The sequence below is a fragment of the Tasmannia lanceolata genome, unplaced genomic scaffold (assembly GCF_043159265.1).
Source record: "Tasmannia lanceolata isolate RefF3 unplaced genomic scaffold, GAP_Taslan_0.1 ptg000002l, whole genome shotgun sequence".
Classification (NCBI taxonomy): domain Eukaryota; kingdom Viridiplantae; phylum Streptophyta; class Magnoliopsida; order Canellales; family Winteraceae; genus Tasmannia; species Tasmannia lanceolata.
This window is the reverse complement of record NW_027518679.1, coordinates 52,664,512-52,688,842: the sequence shown is the minus strand read 5'-3', so window position 1 is coordinate 52,688,842 and position 24,331 is coordinate 52,664,512. Positions and strand designations below refer to the sequence as shown.

General features: G+C 38.3%; 3 pseudogenes across 1 annotated transcript; all 3 read left to right on the top strand.

Moving 5' to 3' along the window:
* Positions 1 to 887: 887 nt before the first annotated feature.
* On the top strand, positions 888 to 7,000 carry LOC143878348 (plasma membrane ATPase 2-like; annotated as a pseudogene).
* A 2,863-nt stretch (positions 7,001 to 9,863) lies between these two features.
* Positions 9,864 to 10,490, top strand: LOC143892965 (3-isopropylmalate dehydratase small subunit 1 pseudogene; annotated as a pseudogene).
* A 10,594-nt stretch (positions 10,491 to 21,084) lies between these two features.
* Positions 21,085 to 22,108, top strand: LOC143892954 (plasma membrane ATPase 2-like; annotated as a pseudogene). The gene is made up of 3 exons (XR_013255665.1): positions 21,085 to 21,285; positions 21,393 to 21,570; positions 21,871 to 22,108. The product of XR_013255665.1 is annotated as a plasma membrane ATPase 2-like (transcript).
* The last annotated feature ends 2,223 nt before the right edge of the window (positions 22,109 to 24,331 follow it).

Below are 24,331 nucleotides of genomic sequence, written 5' to 3'. Positions count from 1 at the left end.
CAGGACTCCATAAAATGGTCTACGGATTAGCTTGAGATGATTGACAGGTCCCTTTAGAGCTTGTGGCGTACTTGGCTAGGCAGGTCCTCGCCACCAATATTCTCCCATTGATTTTGTAGTTTTTCTTAGGATCCATTTTATCACTTGGAATTGCAGGAAGCTGCCTAACATTTCCAAGTCTAGTGGGAAGCTAAACCGTCATGAGACTTGTGGATGGCAGTGTTGTAATATTGTGTTGTTCTCATTCTTCAATCTGATTTTAAAGCTCCATCTTGTATTTTATCTGAAGTGAAACACACAAGAAGCTCACAATTAGAGTCGGGACTTCCTAATGAATGTGTGGCTGTCAATTTTGGAAATAAACTGGGTATGTAGATTATGGAAGCCCGTGATGATTAAAAAGATGTTAGAACCAACTCAGACTACAATATCTTCTTTTTTTCATCTATTACTTTACTTGTTATTTATCTTAGTAAAATATTCTCATATGGGTATTAGCGTTCGAATTGGATATGAATCCCTCCTTTGTACCATTTGATGAAAGTTCCAGCCTCGTGCATGCTTCAACATTCATAGAAACTCCTGTGTGAATGGAATCAAATTCTGTCAGACAGCTTGGAAAGCCATAAGGTGGACAGAGTGGTTTATACATAGATGATGTTCTCCCTTTTTGCTCCTTTCAGGGGTGTTCTATGCCCCTTGTCTTTTAACATATTTACCATTTTGCATCTGGAATTCTTACTGTTTTGTCCTTCGACTTCATTCGGCTGCTACTGAAAAAATCGAAGGCTTTTAGCCGAATCAATCTTGCATTGTACTAATTATTAACACAAATGACTATTTCACTTTAAAATTTTATCAAACTTTTGAATTCTTCTGTTCCTGTTATTTTAGATTCTCAATCTAGCATGCAATAAGTCAGATATAGAACGACGCGTTCATGGAATAATTGACAAATTTGCAGAACGTGGGCTTCGAGCACTTGCAGTTGCCCGCCAGGTAATTCATCTTTTAACTCTCGAGATATTTATCTGGTCAACTGAGTGTCTTATATTTCCAGTCCATTTGATAATATGGTTGGATATTCCTTTTCTTCAGAACGTACCTAAAGGAACTAAGGAAAGTCCTGGAGGGCCCTGGGAATTTGTCGGTCTTCTCCCTTTATTTGATCCTCCTCGCCATGATAGTGCGGAAACGATTAGAAGGGCTCTGGATCTTGGAGTGAGCGTTAAGATGATCACAGGTGTGTGTCACCATAAGATGTTCTTCCTTTTCTGCACCTGCAACTCGCATGTGCTACTGGCCGCATGTTGCTATTGTGGAACTGGCATAAATAACCTTAAATCTCATCCATTATGTTATTTACTTACTTGAAATGTGCATGCACATGTATCTGTATCTGTGTGTGTGTGTGTGTGTGATTATTTACTTGAATAAGATATGCACTGCATAATTGCTGAATGGTCAGACAAATTGGCCAAACCTTTTTCTTGTAGCCACATAGGCAGGGTTCCTTTTTAGTTGTGTCTTGCAATTGTAAAATCTACAAAGCACCTCTTTGTTTTCAATATTTTCTTACATTGATAAAAGTACATATTCTCAAAAGAAAGTTACATTTACCTTGTTTGCTAGTGCATGCATAGTTGCCAAAATCCTTGTTTTCAAGTTTGAATGGTTTCCTTTAATTTTTTTTTTGAACCGGTACTCAATGCTACTGTTGTTAAATACACTTCACTAAGCTGTTCGCTCGTGGAAAATTTTCCAGGGGATCAATTGGCAATTGCCAAGGAAACTGGGGGTAGGCTGGGAATGGGTTCAAACATGTACCCATCTTCATCTTTGTTGGGGGAAAGCAAGGATGAGGCAGCTTCATCCCTTCCAATTGATGAACTTATAGAGAAAGCCGATGGTTTTGCTGGAGTCTTTCCTGGTAATTCTCCTGTTTATATTCCATGAGTTTTATGAATTTATCTTATTCTTGTCTCTGATTTCTCTGAGTTTGTCCACAGAACATAAATATGAGATTGTGAAGAAATTGCAAGCTAGAAAGCACATCTGTGGAATGACCGGAGATGGAGTTAATGATGCACCCGCTCTAAAGAAGGCTGACATAGGAATTGCAGTGGCAGATGCCACAGATGCCGCTCGAAGCGCTTCTGACATAGTTCTAACAGAGCCTGGGCTGAGTGTAATCATTAGTGCTATTTTAACAAGCCATGCGATTTTCCAGAGAATGAAAAACTATAAGGTAAATCTGGCATTTCTATTTCATGGGCTGTTTTACATTTGTTATATTACTCAAATCCATGGTTTTAAATTTCAGCCGAAATTTCGGATTTCGATTGGGACCGAAACCGAAATCACAAAAATCAGAAATTTCAGCCGAAATTCAGGAATTTCAGGAAAATGTGAATTTTTAAGGTTTTTTTTTTTTCAAAATTTTGCCCGAAATTTCACATTTTGGTAATTTCAGCCGAAATTTCGATTTCAGCTATGTCTGAAACTGAAACCAAAATTTAAATCCCTGCTCAAATCAGTCCATGTATCCGCTGCCAGGCTTCCTGTGAGTATGTTTATAATAGTTTTGATTTGTTTTAAGAGAGTTTAACTGGGGGAAATTTCTTTTCCTGTCAAACAATGAAACAACCTAGATTGGCGACGAAAGCTATATCACCAAACTATTGCAAGAACCAGTAGTTACATCATGTTTCTCCTATTCTTGCCCTTATACTAATTGGTTGATTGTTCAACATGATAAATAATAGTGCAGTTGTATTGTGTCACGCATGTGGCCAATATCAGTCAATAAATATTTTTTTTTAATGGCAGTCAATAAATGCTTGCTAACGTCTGTGTGATGAAAAACTGCATATTTATCTGTTTTGAGTAACCCATATAAGGATCATTTACTCTTTTGTTAACTACCTAATTCTTGGCGGTACACAGTAGAGCTCCATCCATTTTCATCTTTGAAAATCTATATTGTGGGTCACTTACACAAGTACCTTAATCATTTCATTTGGTATATTACACTTGTTCCTGAAAATAAGAGGCTATGGTTTTCTGCAGAAAAAGGGAAAAACATGGTGTATTATTTTCTGATGTTCATCGAGACAATTTATTTATAGTTTAATGAAGGGAAATATATTTGTCCTAAACAGATTTCTATGACTGTAGATGCTGACAGTTTCACTCATGTTTCTTTCTCGTGCAGATATATGCTGTGTCTATCACTATTCGTATTGTGGTAAGCTGTCAATTTTCCTCCCCCCCCCCACTCTCTCTCTCTCTCTCTCTCGTTGTTCAAAATAAGTCTTTGAGTAGGTTTACCTTTCATGGATGTTGATATATGGATCTGCTAAGATATTATCTGAAGTAAATGTTTAAAATGCAATAACTTTTCCTCCAGCATGAAGCCATGGCTTCTCTTTAACATTCTGGGTTTCTGTGGAAACAGCTAGGATTTATGCTGCTGACGCTGGTCTGGAGATTCGACTTTCCTCCATTCATGGTTCTTGTCATTGCCATTCTTAATGATGGTTAGCAGTAAACTCTTAGCTTGAATTGCCTGTTTGGTTGTGGAATATTTTTTCATCCGTCATTTTGATACGCATTGCATAATGCTGAAATTTTTGTTTGTTTTTCGTCTTTCTTATAATATTTGCTAATTTATGAGCCCATTTCCAGGTACTATCATGACTATCTCCAAGGACAGAGTCAAGCCTTCTCCACTTCTTGACAGTTGGAAGCTCACTGAAATATTTGCAACTGGAGTTGTCATTGGCACTTATCTTGCTCTCATGACCGTTATATTCTTCTGGGTAGCTCATGACACTAATTTTTTTGCAGTACGTATTCCTCTTGGTTCTTCATTGTTGTAAAAAAGACTTCACATTTCCATATCTTTACCAATTTTTTCCTCACAACAAAAACACTCTTTTGTGGAATGAGAAAAACTACCGACTGTAAATGGACAAAATACATTTAAGGCACTCCCCAAAAATCCTGGTATCTGTGGGAAATGGAATTTCATGGCTGACATTATTTTTTCAAAAAAATAAAAAAGATGCCTGGGCCCTGGGAATTGGTAAGCACGTGTTTCCTTCATCTTGTATATGTTTAGCTTTGCTTTGTGTTCTTTAGCTCGGCTGGTAATTTTCGTGCCTTTCAACTTGTGGTTTTGGTTTGTGTTCTTTAGTTCTGCTGGTAATTTTCATTACTTGCAATTGTTGCCACAGTTCTCACTGTTCTCACTACTTTTATCTGGTTTTCTATACCCATGCTTGGTGATTAACTATTATCAGTGCATTTTTCTTTAGTGACCCATTACCTCCTTTTATGGGCCGTCTACAATATTAAGTGTGTCTCATATACACATTTGTCACATAGAGATAAAATACACATTTTCACATGTGCTGGCATGAAGTCTTAATTCTCACTTATTTTATTTTTCAGAAAATATTCCACGTCAACACCCTCAATAAACACGAGATAAAAAATAACGATACAGATGCTATAGACGCAAACCAAAGGATGCTGGCATCTGCAGTATATCTTCAAGTGAGTACCATTAGCCAGGCCTTAATATTTGTGACGCGCTCAAGGGGCTGGTCTCTCCTGGAACGCCCAGGTCTTCTGCTTGTTGCCGCTTTCATCATCGCACAAATGGTATTGCCTTTGAGACTTCTGTAGTTCTACTTCATTTTGATTGCTCAAGTTAGAAGCTATGTCACAAATATATCCGATATTTTCAAAATTTAGCATTTTTATCGCAATATTTTGATAAAACGACAAAATCCCAATATAATACTCAAAATTTTAAAAATATAGCGATAATATCACAATATTTTTACGATATTTTAATGTTTTTTTTTTTAATTTATATATTTTATATAATTATAAATAATTTTATTGTATCGTTTTTTTCCCCGATATAAACAAAAAAATATAAAAACATTAATATATCCCGAGATTTTCCCTTGCCGAGAAATTCCAGAGAACGATATTTGTGACATAGGTTAGAAGAAACCATAGCAACCGGTATGCCTCTGGGATGGATTGATGATTCTTAAGTAAATTAACAGCCATCAATTCGCAGTTGGTTATTAAGTAACAACATGACATCAGCTAGCCCAACTTTTACTTGGGAAATTGGGCCTTGGATTGATTTTATTGTCCTAATTTTGTCTACATAATCTACATACACAAATACATGTGGATGTACACATATCTAGATGCGCATGTGTTCATATAGGTAGATTGCCCTTGTCCCTTGCTTCCAATTTCTCTTCGTCTCACCCACATACCACTGTTTTTGCACTATGATAAACGATATTTTCCCACTAGAAATTGACACTCATCAGGGTATAAGTAGTTTAACTAGTTTCCCAATCAGTTGGTGTCGAGGGTACAATTTGGGTTTGGTTGGGTTGAGCTTCTGCTGAAAATGAATTGGAATCAACCCGAACCCAGCCCGATTTTGTAGTAAAAACTCAACCAGAGTTGTGCCCGTAGTAAGTGTTGAATATTAACTCAGCACACACACATCTATATCCGTCATTTGCATATGTTTCCATAAATTTACAGGATATCTACCGAAATTTTCGTCCGAAACAAATATGTTTCTATTTCCATCACACCCAAAAGACATTCCGAAACCTTAACTTTTGCTTTTCTTTTCAGTGGTTCTTCATTATTATACTAATTTTGTTGCTGCTTATTGTTTTCGCATTTCTGTTTTCCTTCTTCAAACCTACATTACACTCTCTCTTTTTCACTTCTGGAATTGTTGTGCTAGTTATGCGTGTTCTTATATCGCAATCTGTGAATCAAACAATTTATCATTTCTCACATTCTGTTTCCATTATTTTGTTTTGAAAGATTCGATATTAGAACCAGTGGAATGTCCTCTCTTGTGCAGGTTGCTACCGTCATATCTGCCGAAGCAAACTGGAAATTTGCTGGAATAAAAAGCATCGGTTAGCGTTGGACTGGAGTTGTTTGGCTCTTTAATATTGTAACTTACATGTTTCTTGATCCTCTCAAATTCTGTGTTCAATATGCACTCAGTGGAAAAGCCTGGGGTCTGGTTCTGGATCAGAGGGTCAGTAAATTTAAATTTTACCATTCAAATACTTTTATACCTGTTATCCCATATTTTTTTAATGGCTCTTCTTCTATTTCTTTACGGTCGGCCTTATGTTTGAGCAGACGGCATTTACAAACCAGAAAGACTTTGGTAGGGAAGTTCGAGAGGTGGCATGGGCACGTGAGCAGCGTACACTGCATGGACTTCAGTCGATAGAGACAAAGATGTTTGCCGATCGGACCACTTCAGAGACATTAATATGATGGCTGAAGAAGCTAAAAGGCGTGCAGAGATTGCAAGGTTAGTAACAGAATCCTTGAAATTATTTTGGATTGTGACCCAGACGTAGATACAAAATCCAACGGAGCATTTTAGAATTTAGATCTGAATGGAGGGCACCAATGTATGAAAATACTCTTCAAGAAGGGTATTTTCATAACATTTAAAACCCCTACAACTAACAACATGTTATTTTCCCTCTTCTGTTTCCATGGCAATTCTCTTTATCTAGTTTTTTTCCCACTTCCCTCCCATAAACCTAATCCCTAACTGTGTACACTGTCTAATTTGTTACCATCTTTCTTATTATTGCATTTACAGGTTGAGGGAGCTCCACACTCTGAAAGGAAGGGTGGAATCGTTTGCCAAACTAAAGGGCTTAGACATTGATGCTATCAACCAACACTACACACTGTAGATGTGTTTCTTGAGGGCTCCCTACCTTTCCCAAATTTCTTCATAATCATATTACCCATTTTCCGGTACTATGCTCCATTTTCCGGTACTGCTATTCCTGGATCTTTATTTATCATTATAAATGAATAAAATCTATTATTTATTTGCAAGTTTCATGGCCAATATGTAAGAGAAGGATTTGTAAATTTCCAAGCAATTATGGAGTTCATTTTGAGCTGGCAAGCACCATCACCATCACCATCAACAGTCTGTGATGCTTAATTGGAGCCTGGTCATTTGAGAGATGAAAAGAGGGGAAAGATCTCTAATGAGATCCTAAGCATCTCTCAATGTCAGTATCCAAAGGCCTGTGGGCTCCACATGTTTAGATGATCTAAAGCATTCATTTACTGGGCCTTTCCTTGTATATGTTTTGGGAAGTGATATATCCGCCCCTTTTGATTACTTGGGACACCCAGCAGCAGTGTACATGGCAATCATGCCCATTGAATGCTTCTGATGTGAAGTAGATCAGCCCCTCTGCAGTCAGCTGCTGGGTGTCCCAAGTAATCAAAAGGGGCGGATTTATCACTTCCCTATGTTTTGCCCTAAAAATCTCCTCTACGTGATGATCCAAGCCCTCCGATTTGTGGATCGAACCTTAAGTGGATTCCACACTGACCTCAGTAGGGGAGCAACTTTGTCGGTTGGATTGGGTTGATGCCAGCCCTAGCCCAACCAGAGATAGCATTCTGATGCAGAACGTGCGGCGTGGATCAAATCTTTTATTTTTAATTTCTTATTTTCGTCATTTTATTTGTGGTATTTTTTTGGGATGTCAAATGTTGTTCTTTTAGCATGATTTTGGTGTTTTTAGAAAGGTTTTTCGATTACCTATCTAAAGAGCCCAAGATTACGCTATTTGGAGTTGATTTGGCTAAGTTATAGGCAGTTTTAGGATATGGTACAGTTATATTACGGGATTACTATTTAAGAAAAGTTTTAGTCATGTTTCTTCTTTTTATTTATCTTGCTTTAGTTAAAAGATTGAGAATAATAGTTAGGCAAGAATTTAGGGTTGCTATTCTTAGGTTTTGGTTTTTTATATAATGTAATGGCATGAGGAAACAAAGATAGATTTGATCAATAAAGTTTATTTTTGGGATATCTGTTGTGAAGAGCATTTGCTCGTTCACGTGGGTGAAGGAGCTTCGCTCCTGTCATTTGTTATGTTTGAGCTTTTCTCCAAACCGTGGCATGGCCTTTCAAGCCCCCACGAGATTATTTTAGTGCTGCTCGTGTCAATCTTTATCTTGGTGTTGCCGCTCTCACGCTCCCTTCGTTAGTTGGTATCAGAGCTCAAGGGATCCCCGACGAATGCACGACGGGATGAAGAAGTCGGTGCGCCTAGCGTCGGCCTGTCTGATCTAGCCGCGGAGAACGAAGATCTCCAACAACGGGTGAAGTCTTTCACGCAGTTAGCATTACTCGAAGCCCGCATCCATGAGACGACGGCCTTGGATCTGAGAGTGCCTTGGCCTAAACTTGAGGTCGAGTTTTCTTCAAGCGGGGGTGAATGATGCAGAACGTGCGGTGTGGATCAAATCTTTTATTTTTAATTTCTTATTTTCGTCATTTTATTTGTGGTATTTTTTTGGGATGTCAAATGTTGTTCTTTTAGCATGATTTTGGTGTTTTTAGAAAGGTTTTTCGATTACCTATCTAAAGAGCCCAAGATTACGCTATTTGGAGTTGATTCGGCTAAGTTATAGGCAGTTTTAGGATATGGTATAATTATATTACAGGATTACTATTTAAGGAAAGTTTTAGTCATGTTTCTTCTTTTTATTTATCTTGTTTTAGTTAAAAGATTGAGAATAATAGTTAGGCAAGAATTTAGGGTTGCTATTCTTAGGTTTTGGTTTTTTATATAATGTAATGGCATGAGGAAAGAAAGATAGATTTGACTAAAGTTTATTTTTGGGATATCTGTTGTGAAGAGCATTGGCTCGTTCACGTGGGTGAAGGAGCTTCACTTCGGTCATTTGTTATGTTGGAGCTTTTCTCCAAACCGTGGCCTGGCCTTTCAAACCCCCACGAGATTATTTTAGTGCAGCTCGTGTCAATCTTTATCTTGGTGTTGCCGCTCTCACGCTCCCTGCGTCACATTCCCTCAACCCTAACCCGAGCCTCTGGTTGGTTGAGGATGGTCAACTCTAACCCAACCTGCCTCTAAATCTCTCAACCTTAACCTAATCCATCTAACCTGAAATCGGATCGGATTGAATCGGGTCGGTCAGAAAAATACAAGAAAAAAACATAACCCCAATAAAATCAACATAAAATTAGAAGAGGGAGGTCGGGTCGGGTTGCCAAGGCGTAAACTCCAACCCAACTCGAGCCAAAATCAGGTTGAATCTGTTGGGTTTGGTTTGAGTCCGAACGAAGTTGCACCCCAAATAGTAGGGCTGTGGACTTACACACAACAAAAAGCGTAGAGAGAGAGAGAGAGAGAGAGAGAGAGAGAGAGAGAGAGAGAGGTCCAAGGCAATGGCAATGGTGGCAGCAACAACAGTAGCAACATCAGCATCAACATCAGCTTCTTCAAATCCAACCTTCCTCTATTCTAAAAAACACCCCACCCCCTCCCCCCATTTCTTCCCACCCCACCCCTCCCCGATCCCTAATTCCCTAAAACCCCATCTCCCCTCCAAACCCCCCTAAAACACTCTCCATCGCCCCTCTAATCACCCTAGCCTCCCCCCACCTCTCCTCCCCCTTCCCCCACCTTCCGTGGCCAATGCTTCATCCTCCCAGACAACATAGACACGGATCAAATAATCCCAACCGAACACCTAACCCTAGTCCCTTCAAACCCTAACGAATATCAAAAACTCGGTGCCAATGCTTCGCCCTCAAACACTCTTCATCCGCCCCCTCTAATCCCCCTAGCCGCCCCCAATTCTCCTCCCCCTTCCCCCACCTTCCATGGCCAATGCTTCGTCCTCCCAGACAACATAGAGACAGATCAAATAATCCCAGCCGAACACCTAACACTAGTCCCTTCAAACCCTAACGAATATAAAAAAACTCGGTGCCAATGCTTCGTCCTCGAACACTCTCCATCCCCCCCCCCTCTCTAATCCCCCTAGCCGCCCCCACCTCTCGTCCCCCTTCCCCCACCTTCCATGGCCAATGCTTCGTCCTCCCAGACAACATATACACAGATCAAATAATCCCAGCCGAACACCTAACCCTAGTCCCTTCAAACCCTAACGAATACCAAACACTCGGAGCCCTGGCCCTAATCGGCCTCCCTTCCTCTTACCCAATCCGATTCATAGAACCAGACCAAACCCCAACCCAATTCTCAATCATAATCGCCGGCGCCAATTTTGGATGTGGGTCCTCCTGTGAGCACGTTCCGGTGGCCCTCGGCGCAGCCAGAGTTAGGGCGGTCCTTGCCGAGTCTTATGCTCGGATTTTCTTCAAGAATTCCGTCGCCACCGGGGAAATCTACCCGTTGGAATCCAAGGGAAAGTTATGTGAGTCTACTGGGGATTTTGTGACTATTGAGCTTGCAGAGTGTAGGTTGATTAATCATACTACTGGGAAGGAGTATGGATTGAAGCCAATTGGGGATGCTGGGCCTGTTATTGAAGCTGGTGGGATTTTCGCTTATGCGAGGAAGACCGGCATGATCGAGACTCGGTTGGGTTCGGATTAGTAGCCGGCATGATAGCGACTTGGTCGGGTTCGGATTAGTAGGATATGGGCCTGGTAAGGGAGATTGAATCTTAGTTTTTTGTGGGTTTTTGTTTTAATTTAGAATTGGGTCTTCTTCTACTTCATTGGGTTGGTTTTAGTTTGTATTAGACTGTTAGTTTTTGTGGGTTGTTGTTCTAATTTAGAATTGGGTCTTCTTCTTCACTGGGTTGTTTTTACGTAGTATTAGACTATTGCTGTTTTCCTGTTTTGATTGATAGGCATGTGGAGTTTGTTGCTTTTCTATAGCTTTTATGGGCTTTGGATGGGTATAAATTAAGGTGTTTTGGTTTTGGTTATTTTTGTAAACTGTAGAATGTAGTAGTTTTTTGTTTAGTGGAAATCTATTGAATTGTGTGACCAGATCTGAATTGTTGTTTTCTGATTGATTTGCCTTTTGGGGTATCATTTATATTCGTTTTAGGAGTGGACGAGTAGTGATGCTACTGCATCATAGTCTTGAAATATCAAATTTTAACTTTGAGTTTTATCAATTTCTTTTCTCATGTCAATGGGTTATATGTGGAATGTGAAGGATCACAAAATGTAGAGTAATTGAGTCGTCTTAGCAAAAAACCATCTAAGTTGTGGGCTTGTTCATCCTAGACTCCAATGTGGTTGTCGTAAGATGCGGTTCCAACGCTCGCCCCACGTACTAATTTTTGTGGGCTTGTGTTTCCTTTTCAGTCTGTATTTGTTGAAGTTGGAGCGAAAACACTCGAACCTCTCAGAACTTAACTAGATTCGTAACCTAGGAAGGGCCTATGACCTGTAGTTCACTCTACAATCCCTCGTCTGCATTTCTAAGCCCATGTTCGTTTGGGATTGGGGCAGCCAATTGTGATTATTGGACTCAAAATTAATAATCACAATTGGCCACCACAATCGAATGCCACAATCTCAAACGAACCGTGCTTAAGTGGGTTTGTAACCAGGTTACGGAACCATAAGGTGTTAGGCACCAATTCTGGCTGATTCCAACAAGAGGGTCTCTATTAGAATACGTGGGGTCACCATATTGGTTTAAGTCATTGATTATTTAGTCAAGATGATAGATTTGGATTGTACACTATAGGCTAAAATCAGTTGCGTTGCTTGTAGGGGTGGCCAACCGGTTCGGTTCTCGGTTCTCGGTTCCTTTTTTTTCGGTTCTCGGTTCTTGGTTCCATGAACCATAAGAACCGAGCCGAACTGTAGTACACAGTAGGACCGAACCGAACCGGACCGAACATAATCGGTTCGGTCCGGTCCGGTTCTTCGGTTCTAAAGGCTAATTATTAATTATTAATTATAATTTATAAAAACTTTTAATTAAAGTTATAATATAAGTTATTTCTTATTATAAGAATAGTATTAACTATTACTTATTAATATTATAAGTAATTTATATTATTAAGTATATGTATAATAGAAATATAAAAATATTATATATATATATATCCAAAGTTCGGTTCTTCGGTTCTGGAACCGAACCGAGAAGATTAGACCCGGAACCGAACCGAATAAGTTCGGTTCTTCATCAGTGGAACCGAACCGGACCAAAAATATTTTTTTACAGTTCGATTCCGGTTCGGTTCTTCGGTTCCGGTTCGGTTCTTCGGTTCTGGTTCGGTTCTGACCACCCCTAGTTGCTTGGTTCGGAAAACCCAAGGAAATGATGTGGAGAGAAGAAAAGAAAAGGAAATAGAAAATTGAGAGAGAGAATGATTCCACTCATTTTCCACTTTTGGAAGATGGAAAAGGGCTGGAATCTGTGTTGGGGTTTTTAGAAACATGAAAGAAAAGCTGGGGAGGACACACTGCTGCTGGGACGGGAACCAAACACGATGTCAACGAAGTGTTGATGGATTTTAACCCCCTTTTCCAACATTTTCTGCGCCAAGTCTCGTAACTGAGCAAGGCCTTAGTGGCTGCGGATCCTATGCGATTGCAAATCCTTGGGAGTTACATCATTGCAATGTTGTGTGCGATTGAAAGGCATCAAGGACTTGCAATCACAGACCACTTCTAGCCAATCCTAATTTTGCATGGACAAAATTGATTTCGGTGTAAAGGTTCCTCGAGCATAGCCATTGGAGGTTGCCGGAGCCGTTTGATGAATTTAGGTAAACCCTAACATGAAAGAAAAAGGACTAGCTATGAAATGATAAAAGAAACTAGCATTTATAGCATTTTAATGAACTTGAAAAACAAAAGGGGTCTTCATATTCAGGCTTCAGCTCCGTGAAAAACAATGGATCTTGATACAACATGCGTAGTTTTGAACATTACACTCTATTTAAAATACTAGTTTTCTTATATTATGCAACTTTAAAGTAGTCTTACAATGAAAAATTGCAGAGTTTTTTCATTCATGATTAGTTGAAAGTAGTCCATCTCGGCCTCCTAATTTATTTATATATAATTATTGCCATTTAAAAAAAAAGGAAGATGGGGTTGTTCCAAAAGTATTTAAAGAGGACAGATCAAAAAGATCATATACATCCCTGATTATACTTTTGTTAAAAAGGGTATTAAAAGAGGACATGATAAAAAAGATCAGATGCATCCCTGATTATACTTTTGTTAAATTCATAGTGCACAATGCTTTTTAAGATCAGTACCGCAAGGGGCCATGAACTTACAGTTACTGAGAGAAAGGAAACAAACAAAAAGGTTCATATATGGAGTGTATCCAGATGGAGTGACTAAAACCTAGTGGTACATCTGAGAGAGAGATCAGAATATCCCAAAAACAATGTATTGGTCATGTAATCTGGCTTTGTGTTTTTTCAACCATTCCCTTGCCTTCACCACGTCAAACTTTCTCCGCTGCAAGATTGTCAAAACAAAAGCTTAGATAATTTTTCTATTCAATTTACTTAATTATCATGATCGCTTTTTTTCTCATTGCAGTAAGTAAAATCATGCCACTATCTTTATCATATTTATCTTTTTGTTCCTTACTATCTCTACTTATTTTTGGCGCATTCTTTCTTAAAATTTGAATGGAAATTCTAATGAAAACCCAAGATAAAATTTTGAAATATAGCATCAAACTAGCGAATTGGGCTCACCAAAATCTGATACGTCTGATCTCCCTAGTCCCATCAGGGAAGGACCTGATCATTAATGAGACGCCCGGTTGATCTTCTCCCACCCATTCAATCTCTTGATCATAAAAGTATCTCTTGGGGCTCGATGTGGAAGCTCCGTCCGAGGATGATGTATCTTTTATCATGCTCAAATGGTTATGACTCAAAGACTGCTGAATGTCGTCCGAGGAGCAGTGATGGCTCGAATCCGGGTTCTGTACAGATGAGCCCGAGGATACCACAGTGCACTCCTCAGCAGTGCTCTCCTCAGCAGTATTATATGGGCTCTAGGAAAGGAAAAAAATAGTGAATATTTTTCTTATGCTTCAAAGTAACTAGTAAAGTTAGATGTGTTAATCTGTTAAAACTAGGAAAGCCAGAAGTGGAAACGTCATTTCTATAAAGAAATGGAGGTATGAAGTTCAGAGTTCATAGGCACTCTAATTATTCAATCAAAAGAAAATCTAGTATGACATTACTGGTAAAAGAAGAGAAATTAAGATGAAATAAAATTACCATTAAATAAATGAAAAGCATTTGAATAGATAAAAACATCTAAGATGGGGAAGTAGGAATTACAGTATTAATTGCAGTTTGCTGAAATACCAAGATTAAACATTTAAGAAAAAAGTAGGACTAACCTCTTCTGGTGGATCGGTTACTGGGACACTCTGTAGTGTCGAAATATGCAATCCATCAGAGCTCTGCAGTTCTTGTGGTGGAGTGCATGTTTGGACACTGTAGAGCTCCTTGACTTTCTCATAGTTGTCTCTCCACCATGCTCGAGCATCCTCCACATCAAACATATCCTCACTGAATCCAGACAATTAAGATCCAATATTTTAAAAAGCTCAACAATCTCAACAACAAATAAGTACTGAAACAAAAACAGTGTAATTAAATATTCGATTGGTCGTAAACTGTTAAACCAAAAAAAGAAGAAAAAAATTCTTCATTTGAAAGGTCTACCACCAAAAGTTCTACTTTTACTTAATGGATTGTCTAAATTAAGGGTCTCATAATCCACTTGTATTGTGCACATCATTCACACTATTTTTCTAATGGCAAAGAATTATGCATGCCACTATCTTTATCATATTTATCTTTTTGTTCCTTACTATCTCTACTTATTTTTGGCACATTCTTTCTTAAAATTTGAATAGAAATTCTAATGAAAACCCAAGATAAAATTTTGAAATATAGCATCAAACTAGCGTAATTTGGCTCACCAAAATCTGATACGTCTGATTTTCCTAGTCCCGTCAGGGAAGGACCTGATCGTTAATGAGACGCCCGGTTGATCTTCTTCCACCCATTCAATCTCTTGATCATAAAAGTATCTCTTGGGGCTCGATGTGGAAGCTCCGTCCGAGGATGACGTATTTTTTATCATGCTCAAATGGTTATGACTCAAAGACTGCTGAATGTCGTCCGAGGAGCAGTGATGGCTCGAATCCGGGTTCTGTACAGATGAGCCCGAGGATACCACAGTGCTCTCCACAGCAGTGCTCTCCTCAGCAGTATTATATGGGCTCTAGGAAAGGAAAAAAAATAGTGAATATTTTTCTTATGCTTCAAAGTAACTAGTAAAGTTAGGTGTGTTAATCTGTTAAAACTAGGAAAGCCAGAAGTGGAAACGTCATTTCTATAAAGAAATGGAGGTATGAAGTTCAGAGTTCATAGGCACTCTAATTATTCAATCAAAAGAAAATCTAGTATGACATTACTGGTAAAAGAAGAGAAATAAAGTTACCATTAAATAAATGAAAAGCATTTGAATAGATGAAAACATCTAAGATGGAGAAGTAGGAATTACAGTATTAATTGCAGTTTGCTGAAATACCAAGATTAAACATTTAAGAAAAAAGTAGGACTAACCTCTTCTGGTGGATCGGTTACTGGGACACTCTGTAGTGTCGAAATATGCAATCCATCAGAGCTCTGCAGTTCTTGTGGTGGAGTGCATGTTTGGACACTGTAGAGCTCCTTGACTTTCTCATAGTTGTCTCTCCACCATGCTCGAGCATCCTCCACATCAAACATATCCTCACTGAATCCAGACAATTAAGATCCAATATTTTAAAAAGCTCAACAATCTCAACAACAAATAAGTACTGAAACAAAAACAGTGTGATTAAATATTGGATTGGTCGCACAGTGTTAAACCAAAAAAAGAAGAAAAAAAATTCTTCATTTGAAAGGTCTACTACCAAAAGTTCCACTTTTACTTGATGGATTGTCTAAATTAAGGGTCTCATAATCCACTTGTATTGTGCACATCATTCACACCATTTTTCTAATGGCAAAGAATTATATTAATAGAGAAAGGAACAAGTGAACCCATAGCATCCTCCATGGATCATCTTTCCAGTAAATATGCAAAAACTACCGTTTACAAAGCTGTTTTGATTAAACAATCCTAGCCTTCAATTTTGGGCCTTCATGTAGGACAGGTTTTCTTGTTTTCCCTTTGATTTTTTTCCTTTTTCTTTTTGGTTTCTTAGTCCTACTCTAATTAGAAGTCAGAATTATAGTTAAGGGTCATAGTCGAGTTTGAATATTATAAGATGATTTTTTGTAGAATAGGGAGAATAAGGTTTGAAAGTCTATAAATATGAGACATCTGTGTATGTAGAGATCTTTCATTGAATAACAAAACAGTTTCAGTTTTTTTCCTTCATCTTCCTTTCGGATTCAAGGTTTTACCCCTACAGGTTGAAGCGGAACATACCTGAAGTATACTTTCTTTATAGAGTTGCCTATAAAGTTGGGCTTAGAAATGAAAACTATATGTACTCCAGTCTCAACCTCGGCCGTCCATTCTACTGGCTCTTCTTCATGCCCCACAACATCTCCATTACTTGCACTGCTTGTTGTCGTTGTAGTTGTTGTGACCATCTCCATTTGTACATTTGGGATGGAACGCGGCTTCATGTGACGATAAGTTCGGAAAACTTTGACCACCTTGTCTTTGATCTGTCCTAAATGAATCCCATGTTTTGTAATAATGGAAAAAGAACAAAAAAAAATATAAAAAATGGATTTTTGCCAATAAATACTTAGTTTTTCCATGGAATATTAGCTTACACAGTGGTAAGGAAGGGTGGTAGAGGGAGAGACATGAGTGAATGAGTGAGGAGAGGGCAAGAAAAGGATGAAGAAAGGAAAAAGAAAACTCCACTCAAAATACGATTTTTTTTTTCGTTGTCTAGCCACTTCTCACCCTTCCCACTCATGCTCTCTCAAGTCTCCCCTCCCCATTTTTCTCTCACAACTTGATTAAACTAATATACCAAGAAAAAATTTCATGGATGTCAAGCACAGCCTTAAGATATGATATTTTCCGAAAAAATTCTTGTTTTTAAGAAACAACTTAATTTTCTAGTATGAAAAACATCAAGAATAAATATCTTAGGGAAAAATGATTTTAGAGTTGATTGAATGCATGTTGGACATCAAAACTTTATTATAGACCTTTTGAAAATATTTTAAAAAGTTAGCCATTTCATAACTTTTAATGACTAATATCGAAAAATTCTTTGCAAAGTAGGAAATTGTAGGGGAAAATCCCCACCCACCCAAAAAAGAGAGAAAAAAAGAGAGGGAAGAAAACGATAAACATCCGCCGCCTTTTAATAATAATAATGAGAAAAATGTGATCATACCTGAGTGAGAAGTCCTTTGGCTCTTCTACTGGTTTTGTTGTTGATGGCTTCTCTAGTGCCAGTTCTAGGACAGTATATGCATGTAAACATCTTATCTCCTCTTTGTTTCACTCTATCACCCTCTTCAAGCTTCATACACACAAAAATCCAGGACGAAAAAGGAAATTATTTATATTGCAAGGAGGGCTTAGTAAAAGTGAAAATTGAAGGAAATTCAATGAGTTTCTTAAAATGGGTTTTTTTTTTTTTTTTTTTTTAAAGTTGATTTGAGACATTTAGCCTTGAATTACGAAACTACGAAACACATAGCTAAGAGAGGAAGGATTGAAACATGTCTTGCTAATGGCTTTTGAATTTCAAACCCATCAAATTGGACAAAAACATTTTGCAAACGTGTCTTTCGTTCGTTTTACTTTTTTAACGTTGAAATGGAGAAAATATTAGCTTCTTTCTAAACTTCTTGTCAGTTTTGCGTTAATTACGTTGGTTGGATAGTGGAAAGGCACGTAAACTAATAGAAATCCCTTTTGGAAATTCTTTAAAGTCTAAGGGTATAATGGTTCTTAGGCTGTAGGAGTTCAAAGAAGAAATTGATTTTGGGAAAGAAACAAGAAACGGAAGTATGGGAAAAAAAAAATGTTCTCGGCTGATTTGATATGAGGGTGTTGAATGGTTAGAAGAGACAAAAAGGGGTGTGGGTTTTACTTGAAACAAATGGGTTAATAAGATAACAGCAAGATGGTGGCTATAGGCTGAGATAATCAAGCGTAGGGATAGTGGATCGATGGGTGCAATTTGAAGCAGGAACGGCTGCATCAATGGGGATGAAAACTTGCATCAAGTTTAAAACCTGCATAAAACAGATTAGATAGATAAAAGACAAATTGAAGTTTTTGTGAAGAAAACTTACAACTTCTCTTCCGAACAAAAGAGCTAAAAGAGTAAACTTTCTCCACCTAAAAGAGAACGTTTTACAATGCCATATTTATAGGCTTTAGTTTGGACGTTTCCTACCTCTACAGAAACTAGGAAAGATAAACTAAAAGATCCTAAATTTTCTCAAATTCCTAAACTCTCTCTACCTTTCCTCAAATGTCTACAACTCCTAAATTACCCCTACTTGGACGTCCAAATCACCACAAATCATTCCAAAAATATTCTACTAACAATATAATTCTAATCAAACTAAAACTCTTTCTATTCCACGGATCAGCGTGAACCGTTGATCTCAATGATCTGATAATGCACCTGCATCAGAAAGGCAAGTTCGATGCATGGATAGGGCTGCAGGTAAGGATATTTTTGGGGGAAAAGGTGTACTACGGCATGCAAATTTGCAATATTTGTAGCACAAAAAAGAGGAATGCTGTCGTGCCACTCCTCTCTTTACTAACACTTATCTAATTATCTATTAGGATTTTTTTTTTCAAGCATAGGTAAGCTAGGATTTAACCTCTAACCTCCAGGTTGAAGAACATAGCCTTGACCATTGAGTTAGATGTCCAATCACTATTAGGAGATTTTTATATGCGCGCTGTGTGGGCGTTAAGTCCTCCGATCTTAGTATAAAATCTCATTATTTGCATCAGTAACTTCTACTTTGAATTTTGAAAAGGAAAATGATTTCATCGCTCCAATGTTTTGATAAACATGCGCTCCACATGTTTGTCGTGTAGCATTTAAAGGCTTTAAGAGCTTTTTGGCAACCACTGACAGCCCTTTAAATACTACATGACAAAAATTGGAGCGCATGTTTATCAAAACATTGGAGCGCATAAATCATTTCCCTTTTAAAAAACAGGTGCAAAACGAAGGGGCCCACAACATTATAGAATACATATTAGGCTTAGGATTATCCTGAATATTGAGATGATTTATGAGGCACAACCTATTTACGTTGTGGCCCAACAAATGCGGAGTTTGGATCATCATATGGAGTGGGACCACTGTACTTTTTGGAAAATATTAGACTTCATGCGCACTCAATGTACAAAATCTCAGAGAAGTGATATATTCACCCCCTTTTCCTTTTCGTACCTGAGACTACTCTTTTACACTAGAGGTGGCTGTCCCAAGCAATAAAAGGGGCAAATATATCATTTCCCCAACTCTCATCTATAGAAGGTTGTTGTTGTTTCATCATCGTCGTGACTCAGGCGTGTTACCTAGAAATCAGCCTTTCACATTTTTGTGAAGGGCTGAGATAAAAGCTCACTCGAACACCATGCTTTTAATCTCAGCCCTTTACATTTTCTTAAAAAAAAAAAAAACTCAGCCCCTTACAAAATGTGAAAGGATGTTTTCTAGGTGACTGATGCAGGGTATTGGTACTGTAAATGTGCTTGCTAAGGGGATGCTCTGCATTAGTGTCCCTTTCCAAGAATCTTGCTTGGGAGCCTATTAATCAAATAACATAAAGTAAGAATGGCTTCGGACCAAAAACTTTTGGGAACATTCTTCTCAAACATAATTGATCGAGCAACCTCTAGCAGGTGTCTGTTTTTCCTTTCAGACACACCATTTTGTTGAGGTGTGGAGATGCATGAGGTTTGATGAAGAATACCTTGATCTAAGAGATATTTTGAAGTGAAACTATCACTATAAGCTTCATAATTCGTTTTCTTTTTAAAAAAAAAAAAAAACTATGTACTGTCAATCATGGACTGCGGATTTCATTCCCCCAAAAACTATAAACAAGTTAATTTTAGCTTCTTAATTACTTCATACATTATTATCCTTGACGGAAATGATATTTCCGGTCTCTTTCTCAACATTCCCAATTTTCCACCACTCCTTGTTTGCCTTTTTTGAAAAAATAAAGAAAAAAAATAAACAAATGGGAGTACAAATGCCTTATTAATTAAAAAAATATCTTATTTAATATCTTAATTTTTTTCCAACTTTCAAGGTTAGAAGTTAAGGATTCGCCATATGATCATCACTAAGCGCACGGTTGGCCACAATGAAACTTGTTTCATGTTAAATCAGTGTCTCCAAGTTGAGACCAGGGTGAAGTGGCTAAGGTCATGTTCGTTTGAGATAGTGACAACCGATTGTTAGCGCAAAACCAATTATCAGACTCAAATTTAAATGTAATTTCGAGTCCAATAATAGGTTTGGGGCTCACCATTGGTTGTTACAATCTGAAACGAATAGGCCCTAAAAAACAAGAAACAAGAAACTAGTCTCCAAGCGATGAGAGGTAGAAACAAAAAAAATCCACTCAATATTGGATGAGTTTTTCTTGATTTTTAGCCACTTCTCAGCCCTATCTCATTCGTGCCCCCTCAAATCTCTCCCCTTCTCCCACCACCGCACCCCTTTCTCACCAATTGGAGAAATCGATTTATCGTAAAAAAAAATGAATTGGAATCAACCCGAACCCAGCCCGATTTTGTAGTAAAAACTCAACCAGAGTTGTGCCGTAGTAAGTGTTGAATATTAACTCAGCACAGACACATCTATATCCATCATTTGCATATGTTTCCATAAATTCACAGGATATCTACCGAACTTTTCATCCGAAACAAATATGTTTCTATTTCCATCACACCCAAAACACATTCCGAAACCTTAACTTCTGCTTTTGTTTTCAGTGGTTCTTCATTATTATACTAATTTGGTTGCTGCTTATTGTTTTCGCATTTCTGTTTTTCCTTCTTCAAACCTACATTACACTCTCTTTTTTTCACTTATGGAATTGTTGTGCTAGTTATGCGTGTTCTTATATCGCAATCTGTGAATCAAACAATTTATCATTTCTCACATTCTGTTTCCATTATTTTGTTTTGAAAGATTCAATATTAGAACCAGTGGAATGTCCTCTCTTGTGCAGGCAGCTACCGTCATATCTGCCGAAGCAAACTGGAAATTTGCTGGAATAAAAAGCATCGGTTGGCGTTGGACTGGAGTTGTTTGGCTCTTTAATATTGTAACTTACATGTTTCTTGATCCTCTCAAATTCTGTGTTCAATATGCACTCAGTGGAAAAGCCTGGGGTCTGGTTCTGGATCAGAGGGTCAATAAATTCAAATTTTACCATTCAAATACTTTTATATCTGTTATCCCATATTTTTTTAATGGCTCTTCTTCTATTTCTTTACGGTCGGCCTTATGTTTGAGCAGACGGCATTTACAAACCAGAAAGACTTTGGTAGGGAAGTTCGAAGGCGGCATGGGCACGTGAGCGGCGTACACTGCATGGACTTCAGTCGATAGAGACAAAGATGTTTGCCGATCGGACCACTTTCAGAGACATTAATATGATGGCTGAAGAAGCTAAAAGGCGTGCAGAGATTGCAAGGTTAGTAACAGAATCCTTGAAATTATTTTGGATTGTGACCCAGACGTAGATACAAAATCCAACGGAGCATTTTAGAATTTAGATCTGAATGGAGGGCACCAATGTATGAAAATACTCTTCAAGAAGGGTATTTTCATAACATTTAAAACCCCTACAACTAACAACATGTTATTTTCCCTCTTCTGTTTCCATGGCAATTCTCTTTATCTAGTTTTTTTCCCACTTCCCTCCCATAAACCTAATCCCTAACTGTGTACACTGTCTAATTTGTTACCATCTTTCTTATTATTGCATTTACAGGTTGAGGGAGCTCCACACTCTGAAAGGAAGGGTGGAATCGTTTGCCAAACTAAAGGGCTTAGACATTGATGCTATCAACCAACACTACACACTGTAGATGTGTTTCTTGAGGGCTCCCTACCTTTCCCAAATTTCTTCATAATCATATTACCCATTTTCCGGTACTGTGCTCCATTTTCCGGTACTGCTATTCCTGGATCTTTATTTATCATTATAAATGAATAAAATCTATTATTTATTTGCAAGTTTCATGGCCAATATGTAAGAGAAGGATTTGTAAATTTCCAAGCAATTATGGAGTTCATTTTGAGCTGGCAAGCACCATCACCATCACCATCAACAGTCTGTGATGCTTAATTGGAGCCTGGTCATTTGAGAGATGAAAAGAGGGGAAAGATCTCTAATGAGGTCCTAAGCATCTCTCAATGTCAGTATCCAAAGGCCAATGGGCTCCACATGTTTAGATGATCTAAAGCATTCATTTACTGGGCCTTTCCTTGTATATGTTTTGGGAAGTGATATATCCGCCCCTTTTGATTACTTGGGACACCCAGCAGCAGTGTACATGGCAATCAGGCCCATTGAATGCTTCTGATGTGAAGTACATCAGCCCCTCTGCAGTCAGCTGCTGGGTGTCCCAAGTAATCAAAAGGGGCGGATTTATCACTTCCCTATGTTTTGCCCTAAAAATCTCCTCTACGTGATGATCCAAGCCCTCCGATTTGTGGATCGAACCGTAAGTGGATTCCACACTGACCTCAGTAGGGGAGCAACTTTGTCGGTTGGATTGGGTTGATGCCAGCCCTAGCCCAACCAGAGATAGCATTCTGATGCAGAACGTGCGGCGTGGATCAAATCTTTTATTTTTAATTTCTTATTTTCGTCATTTTATTTGTGGTATTTTTTTGGGATGTCAAATGTTGTTCTTTTAGCATGATTTTGGTGTTTTTAGAAAGGTTTTTCGATTACCTATCTAAAGAGCCCAAGATTACGCTATTTGGAGTTGATTTGGCTATGTTATAGGCAGTTTTAGGATATGATATAGTTATATTACGGGATTACTATTTAAAGAAAGTTTTAGTCATGTTTCTTCTTTTTATTTATCTTGCTTTAGTTAAAAGATTGAGAATAATAGTTAGGCAAGAATTTAGCGTTGCTATTCTTAGGTTTTGGTTTTTTATATAATGTAATGGCATGAGGAAAGATAGATTTGAATAAAGTTTATTTTTGGGATATCTGTTGTGAAGAACATTGGCTCGTTCACGTGGGTGAAGGAGCTTCGCTTCGGTCATTTGTTATGTTCGAGCTTTTCTCCAAACCGTGGCCTGGCCTTTCAAGCCCCCACGAGATTATTTTAATGCTGCTCGTGTCAATCTTTATCTTGGTGTTGCCGCTCTGACGCTCCCTGCGTCAGTTGGTATCAGAGCTCAAGGGATCTCCGACGAATGCACGACGGGATGAAGAAGTCGGTGCGCCTAACGTCGGCCTGTCTGATCTAGCCGTGGAGAACGATGATCTCCAACAACGGGTGAAGTCTTTCACACAGTTAGCATTACTCGAAGCCCGCATCCATGAGACGACGACCATGGATCTGAGAGTGCCTTCGAGAGCCCTTTTCATGGTTATGCTTCATGTAAGGGATTACAAAAAAAAATAAAAAAAAATAATAATAATAATGGGGGAATGAAGAATAGAAGATTGATGCAGTGCCGAAAATCAGATTTGGAGATCGATGGCCTAAACTTGAGATCGAGTTTTCTTCAAGCGGGGGTGAATGATGCAGAACGTGCGGCGTGGATCAAATCTTTTATTTTTAATTTCTTATTTTCGTCATTTTATTTGTGGTATTTTTTTGGGATGTCAAATGTTGTTCTTTTAGCATGATTTTGGTGTTTTTAGAAAGGTTTTTCGATTACCTATCTAAAGAGCCCAAGATTACGCTATTTGGAGTTGATTTGGCTAAGTTATAGGCAGTTTTAGGATATGGTATAGTTATATTACGGGATTACTATTTAAGGAAAGTTTTAGTCATGTTTCTTCTTCTTATTTATCTTGTTTTAGTTAAAAGATTGAGAATAATAGTTAGGCAAGAATTTAGAGTTGCTATTCTTAGGTTTTGGTTTTTTATATAATGTAATGGCATGAGGAAACAAAGATAGATTTGATCAATAAAGTTTATTTTTGGGATATCTGTTGTGAAGAGCATTTGCTCGTTCACGTGGGTGAAGGAGCTTCGCTCCTGTCATTTGTTATGTTTGAGCTTTTCTCCAAACTGTGGCATGGCCTTTCAAGCCCCCACGAGATTATTTTAGTGCTGCTCGGGTCAATCTTTATCTTGGTGTTGCCGCTCTCACGCTCCCTTCGTTAGTTGGTATCAGAGCTCAAGGGATCTCCGACGAATGCACGACGGGATGAAGAAGTCGGTGCGCCTAGCGTCGGCCTGTCTGATCAAGCCGCAGAG